General features: G+C 46.7%; 2 protein-coding genes across 3 annotated transcripts in view; one reads left to right on the top strand and one right to left on the bottom strand.

The window, feature by feature from the left end:
• LOC115296187 (histone H2B type 1-K) overlaps nt 1-8,804 on the top strand; it is a 20,121-nt gene that overhangs the window by 4,397 nt on the left and 6,920 nt on the right. The gene's annotated exons all lie outside the window — the stretch shown is intronic.
• Nucleotides 1-8,804, bottom strand: part of LOC115296188 (histone H4) — a 22,703-nt gene that overhangs the window by 13,581 nt on the left and 318 nt on the right. The window lies entirely within an intron of this gene.

Below are 8,804 nucleotides of genomic sequence, written 5' to 3'. Positions count from 1 at the left end.
CCAGCGCCTTCTTGAGCGCGGCCAGGGACACGCCGCTGCGCTCCTTGGAGGCGGCGACCGCCTTGGTGATGAGCTCGGACACGGGCGGCCCGGACGCCTTGCGCTTGGCGGCGCCTGCGGACTTGCGGGCCTTCTTCTTCACGGGCGTCTTCTCGGCAGGGGCCGGAGCGGCGGGCGCGGCGGGCGCGGTCTCGGACATTCTTGGTTCGGATGCCTAAAGGTACAGAAAACAATAATAATAATAAAGTCTCAGAGTGGAGCTGCCCAGCGCTAGTGTGTGTGTGTGTGTGTGTGTGTGTGTGTACGTGTGTGTACAACAATGACGCTGCGCGCTGATTGGTTCCCTGCTCAGTCTTGCAACTTGACAGCAACCTAGTCCCAGCTCTGTCCAGGACTTGTGTTTGTTACAATTGAGTAAAGCAAAAAAATTAAACTTTCCTGTGGAGGGATCACACCGATCGTATACTCAAGCGACGCGGGACACCTTGCGCTTTCAGATCTGTGCGTTTCTTGTTCCAGTTTTTACCACATTAGTCTCAGCTTTAAAAAAAATCTCCGAGAGCTTTTCGAGAAAGGTCGCCATCGTCATTTGGACTTGCGGTTGCTCAGGAATCCAGACCATTTGATGTGGGGATCGAAGAGGACCCTCACCTAACATGGGCAGTTGACACTTTGGGGTACTTTACTTGGCAGGGAGAGTTGGAAAAGTGGGTGACAGATGCTCTTTTTGTGAGTTAAGTCTGGAGGTTTAGAGCCTTGAGCACATAGGACTCCAATTTAAAACTACTCTTTGGAGAAAATTGAGGAACAGTAGGGATTTTAAGTTGGAGAGAGCAAGTGTGTGGGAGGGAGGGATAGAGAATCCCAAACAGGCTCCACCCTGTCCACACAGAGCCTCAACTGAGATCATGACCTGAGCGGAAATCAAGAGTCTGAGGTACCCTGATACGTGTGTTTCTAACGTATTTATGGATTACAATAAAGGTGACTAATCTGAAAAAAAAATCCCCGAGAGAGTTCCAGGTCCCGGAGACAACTTCATGATTTTATTTAAAATATCAATTCTTCCCTTTGTGCTGTCAAGATCTTGCTCTCTAGGAATACTCTATACATTCTTGGTGTCTCATATGTTCAACATCTCCCTAGTTCACATTGAGATTTACCCGGAAAATCTAGTTGACATGAAGAGAAGTACCACAGGCTCTGTCCCTATTTCTCTACAAGAATGGTAGGACAGGGTGCTTGGATCAAGAGCTGGTTCTGAAAAGAACAGTCATTATTTTGTCCAGAAAAGCTCTCCAATTGCTTCTTGTGACAATTAGGAGGGCTAGTGTGGAAGTTTTAGGCATTCCAGATTAGTCGAGCAATATGAGCAATGCAGCAATGTATGATCCTGACTTGGTTGTCCTGCCTGTGATTCCCGTAGATGAGGACAGAGCATGTCTGGAGAGAGAGGAGAGAGGCTGGATGCCCGAATCCAGCTCCAGCAGGGTCAGGGGGCCCTGAAGGATGGAAGGTGTTGGTGAAGAGGAGTGAGTGGTCCTCGAGGTTCATCTGACCACCAGGCAGGCATCTCTCTGTCGGTTTTGGTGTCTTTATTTATAGGTTAAGTGAGGACAGGACATCAGCAGGTGGAACTTTTACAACGAATAAATCTCTGTGATAGGACACTTTGAAAAGTGTATAGATACAGGTTTACAGAGGCATTCTGGCAAAACTAATTATAGTGAGCAGTAAATTCTACAACTAAGAGGAAAACAGGATGTTCTGAGTGAACAGCAGAAAACAGATACATTTGTTTGAACTGCTGGTAAATCTCACGGCTAAGAAGACAACAGGATGTTCTCAGTGAAAAGTGGGTAACAGACATATTTGTTTATATGAATGATGCTAAGATTAAGTCCTAGGTTGAGTGATATATAGACAGGTTGGGAGTCATCTGGTCTGGCTTGCAAGGGGAAGAATGTATCCGGACTGGTTCGTAGATTGCTTGTGTAAACCCTTCGTTTGATGCCAAGGATGCACATACTATAGGGGCCTTGGGTGCGTCAGCCTCTGTATGTGGGTTTAAGTTTTAGTTACTCTTTCCCATCCTCATTATCAGTCCTCATTTCGGATGTCAGTATAAGGGAAGGTATTTGTGGCTCCCATTAACCAAGGTGTATGTAGCAACTCATGGCCGGTCCTTGTCTCTTATCTCTAAGTGAGGCTCTCCTTCTCCGGGCCAGAGTTCATTGTAACTCTTGTGTTCTTAGCCCCCCCCCCCACCCCCGCCATATAATTTATGTCTTGGGTCTGCAGAGCTCATGAGAAGAACCTTTTGGCAAACATCTGCAGCGCTTTGTCTAAAATCCCTTACGCAGGGGCAGGAATGTGCTTCCTCTCATGAGGTGTCTCTGTGGGGAATATCGGTCTGATGTGGACCGTCGTGAGGCCTACTTAATGACAACAGGCTTATTTTCAACATAAGCAGTAGTAGCAGAAGGAGTTGCCAGTTTTGCTTCGTGGCTGGCGCTGTGCAAATGTCTGCTATTTCCTCCTGTGACTGTGACATCCAGCGAGGCTGATGCAGCTCCGGGCAGCTCCCCGTTTTCCATTGTTTTAAACGTAGGGTAGAAACTTCATGGATCCCATTGTTTAGTACTCGGTAGAAGACTGGAAAGAGACAAAGGATAATTTACATGGCTCCAAGGACCAGATGACCTTTATAAGAAAAGAGAGGAAGTTTTGATTACTGACAAAAGTATTTAGTCCATCCTGAAAGGATGTTGCTACCTGGCAAGGAGAAAGAAGGTAGTACATTGATTGAGGTCCAGAATCTGTTGATGAAGAAATTATAAATTGGAATGATTCCATATACAGATGGAATGGAATACAGGTACAGTAAGTGATTTTGCACATTTTCCCAGGCACTAGAGGGCTGATTGTGTTTTAGGGGGGTTGCACATATCCAACTATATTCTCTGTGGCCCCGGAGAGCCAGCGTATTTTTAAAGAATTTAGTTCATTTCCAATACATAGAATAGCTTCTTTGAGTGCATTTACCTTTGTGTTTAGTTTCTCATCTATGATTTCTTGAACAGCCAAGGCATGAGACACATTTTTGGTTCGTTGATTTACATGTTGAGCTGTGTGAAGCGCTCGAGCTAGGGCAACGGTAGACGCAGTCACGGACCCTAGAGTGGCAATTAGGGCGGCGGTACCCAAAATCAGGCCTGCAGCAGAACGCTCGTGTCGAGATAAGGAATTATTAATCTCCTGCATTACTTGTAATCCATAATCATCATGCCAGGGAAGGGTCAGCTTAGCAGGAAGCATGACATAAGGAGGCTGTTTGACAATCATCATAAATCTAACCTTGGTATCTGGTGAAATACAATTCGTTAATATACAAGTAGAGCAGGTAATAGAATAACTTTTGTCCGTGTTTTGAACAATGTTCAAAATTCCCCGTGTGGCATTTGTTACAATGATGGCATAGGGTGTCTGTACACAAGCTTGGGTCACATAAGTGGTGGGGCTCGAGGGTCGGTTTAGGATTATAAAATGGGCGGAGGCAGTTAGTTGCCAGAGATTGGTTTGTGTATAAGTGATACCATTAATCTGAGTTGTCAGTATGGGGGCACCCAGCCATTGACATGCCATCGATTAACAGCCAGGGGTTTGGGTATAAACTGGTCACTCCAATTAAAATGAATATTGGCTTTGTGTAAGTATTCTCGATAATCCAAATGAAGACTAGGGTTAGACCAATCATATATTTCTGGAGTAGATCGAGACAAGGTATAAGGGATAGATGTGGGATATAAACATGACCACCATCGAGGGAATCCTGTAGTTGAGTTAGTAAGGCCCCAAGCCTTCTCAGTAGGCTTATTTTCTGGAGGCAAACTCTACCACAATGGAAATTTGTTAGGTGGGTTTTGTCTGCTAACAACCATCAGATCTTGGGCTCCTGGGCCAGTAAGTATAGAGACCAAAGATGCTGTTTACCACAGAACTCTGTTAGGGAGTCTGTGAGTAATCCTTTAAAGGAGGTAGGCAGGGGCACCTGGGAGGCTCAGTCGGTTAAGCGTCTGGCTTTGGCTCAGGTCATGTCTCATGGTTCGTGGGTTCGAGCCCCGCATCGGGCTCTGTGCTGACAGCTAGCTCAGAGCCTGGAGTCTGCTTTTGATTCTGTCTCCCTCTCTCTCTGACCCTCCCCTGCTCATGCTGTCTCTCACTGTCTCTCAAAAATAAAGAAAAAACATTAAAAAACTAAAAAAAAAGGAGGTGGGCCAACACCCCTGTAATGTATGTCCACACAGGGAAAGACAAATGGGAGGTGAACTTGCTTTACCGACATGAGTGAAGTTATGATTGGTTTGGGAGTAAATAAAGAGCTGCCTCCTAGTAAATCTGTGTTATTTGTCAATACGGGTTCAGGCTCATTTCCCAAGCGGCAGGTTGTAGTACAGGCTGGTCAGGAACATACGCCCAACACTGTGGATCTGTGGTGCGAGCAGAGGGGCCTGGCAGGACAAAACGGCGAGGATGGCGGTGAACATGGGTGCCGGAGTGCGCGGAGTTCCTTGGCCTTGGAGGAGTCGCTGGGCCTCCTGGGTCAGCCTCTTGAGCTGTCCCCAGGTAGGGGGACGTGTGGCTCTGGCTCTAGTCGAATGGGCCAGTCTCCCACGTCCTTGACGTCGTTGTGTCGTTGTGGGTGATTCATTTGAAGAGAGAGAGAATTCATGGGCTGGATCGACAGCTCCTCTTGGCTGGGTTCCGGAGGCGGGGCTGCTGATGACCGGGGGGGCTGTCATCCTCGGAGGACTGTCTGCTGGCTGGTAGCGGGGCGGAGGAGGATGCCACGGCATTGGAGGAGGGTTCGACATAGGCTCGGATTGGAGGATCCGGAGTCCATAGAGGAGAGTCCGCGTCCTGTGGAAAAACACAAGCATCTCCTCACCCCCAGGTTAACACCCTGGGCCTGGTCCCTTCCACTTCACCGTGAGGAAATCTTTCCATTTTATTACAGCTTTTAGGTTTTTGGAATCGGGATTCCAGTGTGTACACATGTTTGTGGTATTTGTGGAGTTCACATTAAGATTATTTGTCACGAAAAGGACATGAGATAGAATATGGTGAGGGGAGCTACCCTTAAATTCCCCTTTCTTACATTTTTAATTTACATCTTTAATGTTTGATGGGCTCTTGCCACAATACCTTGTCCTTGAGGATTATAAGGAATCCTTGAAGTGTGAGTGATGTGAAATGTCTCAGTAAATCTTTTCAAGGCGGTTGAAGTATGAGCTGGAGCATTCTCAGTTTTAACCGCCTTAGGGATTCCCAGATGTGAAAGCCGGACAGAGAGGCGCTGTCTGACACCCCGAACGCCTCCGCTGTTCCCGTGGAAGCCATCAGAATGTGTGAGAAGTTATCCATGCGTACATGTGCATAGCACACTTTACCAAAAGAGGGACCATGAGTGACTTCCATCTGCCATAGATCATTAGGCCTGAGACCCTGTGGATTAACCCCGAAGGGCAGGCCAGAAAGATGGGTAGGACATTGTCGGCAGGATCGGACTACTTCTCGGGCTGTTTCTCTGGGAATTTTAAACTGAGACCTGAGCGCAGAGGTACTTTGGTGATGTACATTTTGGGACAGGCGGGCCTCTTCCACAGCTAGTAAACCTGTACAACTACAGTTTTAGTGAGTGAGCCAGCCTGATGATTTCCTTGAGCCGAAGGGTCTGGTAAATTACTATGAGCTCTGATGTGCCGCATGAAGAAAGGCCGGGTGTGTAAGTGTTGGAAGGTTATTTTAACAAGGGAAAGACTGTGGACCGGAATTTGGGGAGAGAGGCGGTTTCAGTGTGAGGAAACAACCTTACTATATAACATGAATCCGTATACAGATTAAAAGGAACCTGGGTTAGATGAGTAAAAGCATAAATGACTGCCATTAATTCAGCTCGTTGAGCAGAAGTCTCCTTGGTGACTCATACATGAGAATGACCATTAATAATAGTAGCAGCCTTTCCATTCGGAGAACCATCTGTAAAAACCATAGCGGCTGGCGGGGGTAAGGGCTCATTCCTAGTAATGTTTGGAAAAAGAAAGGGATGAATTTTAAGGAAATGAAGAATCGGATTATTAGGGAGGTGAAATCTGATTTCTCCCGTAAATCCTTCCATGGCCATTTGCCAACCCTCGATATTTTGTAACAAATAATCTAATTGGTTTCTAGTGGAAGGAACAACGATAAAGGCCACACCTTGACTGTTGGGGCCCCTCCAGCCTAAAAGCCTGAGGAGGAGATTCCACTGTGACAGCAAGGCCTCCGGGGGGAGCGTATGGAATCGCAAAGTCCTGAGCCTGTCTAGGAAGGCGCTACCCTGGATCACGGTTGGCCCTTCCCCCATTTGAGGATCAGGACAGAAGAACAAAGGTCCTGGGAGACTGGGGTGCAGTGCTGTGTGGCCTTTGGGACCCTGCTTCCCCTGCTTGAAAATGTGCGCGCTTGACTGCTTGACCTAAGTGGATCAGAGACTGGGGTTAGTTCTCCTATTATTCATGCCATTCGGTAATTGTGGTTCCAGCATATGGGCAGATTTTCTGATTAAAACCTCCCCCCCTAGTTAGAGGCACTTTACTCACAGACTATTGTTTAAACCTTTAAAGAAAAATAGCCTTGTCATAAGCTTCGGTTAATATTACACTATATACGCAAAATAGGACTCCCGCTGATGTATTTTTAGTGATAAATTATGTTTTTTGATCTTCTGTATTGTACTTCATTCCTGTCTTTAATTTTCTGTTTTCTCTTCCATAAAAACAATGATCTTTTCTGAAACATGTGATTCCTACGAAGTTACAAACAATGTAATCATTAAAAGAAAGATGTAATCACCTGTGGTATATAAGACACCAAGTTTCACAGTAAAGTGTGGTCTCTTCCACCACTCATGTTGTCTGTGTTCTTTCTTGTAGATATTTCACCGACACCAACCCCCTACTCAGGGACCCTTAGGCTTTGGTGCGTGGGCTGGTCCCCCGCACTTGACCAAATAATTCTTTGCTTCGTTTACATCCCTTGGTCACGAGGGCGGCCACCAGGGCAGGGTAGGGCATGACAACCTTTCTTGGAGCAGCCAGAAGATGAATCCAGTCCAAAGGCCCATCTTGCCGAAGACACCCAGTCGGGGTGTGTTTGGTGGGTGAAGGAATTAAAGACCAAGGGTTTTGATAATCCACCCGGGATAAAGTTTGATGGTTTATGACCTCTTCGGCCTTATGCAAAGTCCGTTCAGCTTCCTCTGTGAGACTCCGTGGAGATTTGGGATCCGGATCTCCTTGAAGGATGTCAAAAAGAGGCCTTAGATCTGAAGTAGGAACTTTTAGATAGGGCTGAATCCAATTGATGTCCCCTAAACGTTTCCGAAAATCATTAAGGGAGACGAAATGGTCTTTCCTTAGTTGTGAAGGTTGAGGGGTCACTGCTGGAGTGTTAAGTGTCCTGCCCAAGGAAGTAAAGGGCTGTTCCTCTTGAATCTTCTCTGAGGCTAGTGTTACACCAAATTGCAGCAGGGAACCTACAATTCCCATTAGGATTTCTTGCAGCACTGGTCAATCGGGGTCAGCCAAAAGTATGTCATCCAGAGAATGAATGAGGTAGAGGCCATTTTAAGCCTGTCTGACCGGTTCAAGGGCCAGATTTACAAAATTTGGACAAAGTGTAAGGCTATTTTTCATTCCCTGTCACGAGACCTTCCATCGATACCTTGGATAAGGCTGCTTAAAGTTCTCAGAAGGCAGACTAAAGGCAAACCTCTGGCAATCCTCATGATAAAGGGGAGTGTTGAGGAAGCAATCTTGTGAATCTATCACAGTTACTTGAGAACCTTTCGGCACCCTACGCAGGATGGGAGGCGGGGTTGGAAGGAGCCCATGCCCTCCAGAGTAGCATTTATTGCCCTTAAGTCTTGTAATAATCTCCATTTACCTGCTTTTATTTAATGACACAAATGGGTGTGGTCCAAGGACTACAGGAAGGCTCGATACGCCCTTCCTTCCGTAAGCTGTTGTTCTAGGAGCTGCTGCCAGTTTTCTGGTGGGCAAGGGCCATTGTTCCATCCATGCTGGAATATCTGATTTCCAGGTTATGTACTCTGCTGCTAAGGGAACAATGCCCCCTCCCCCCATAAATTTGAATAAGCTGTTCTTTCTTTATTTAATTTAGGTTTGACATCTATGGGGGCCCATGGGGGCCTTGTAAATTTTTACCCAATCCTTTCTCGAGGTGCAACCCCATTTGTAACATTTGACTAGTGACTCGTTTATCTGGGCTGCACAACAAGACTCTCATTTGGGACAAAATGTCTCACCCCCCAGAGAAAAAGGAATGGAAGGAATGATATAAGGACAAAAGGTCCCTGAGTTGTGCCCCTCATCTGACCATTGTAGAATTTGAGAGCTTTTTCCCACAGTAGAGGCTTGTCCTACACCCACACGAGTACCAGGAGCATCGTGAGTAGGCCAAGCTGACGGCCATCTTCTCCCGCGATGTAGGAGACATCTGCCCCGGGGTCGAGAGTCCCTGTGTAGGGACTCCTTGGATCTGTAATATTGTTGTGGGCCTGGAAGTTTTAGTTTCTTGCATCCAAAAGGCCATATTGCTAGAACCAAAGCTGCTGGGGGCCTCAGCAGCATCCTTTCCCATGCGGTGATAGGGCAAAGGAAGCACCTGGGCAATCCTTTGGTTTTTAAAAATCTGTTTGGTAGAAGATGGAGGAGAGACCAGAACTTTGATTCCTGGTGATC

This window comes from Suricata suricatta, chromosome 7, assembly GCF_006229205.1.
Source record: "Suricata suricatta isolate VVHF042 chromosome 7, meerkat_22Aug2017_6uvM2_HiC, whole genome shotgun sequence".
NCBI classification, from domain to species: domain Eukaryota; kingdom Metazoa; phylum Chordata; class Mammalia; order Carnivora; family Herpestidae; genus Suricata; species Suricata suricatta.
The sequence above is the reverse complement of the archived record's forward strand: the minus strand, read 5'-3'. Positions and strand labels throughout refer to the sequence as shown.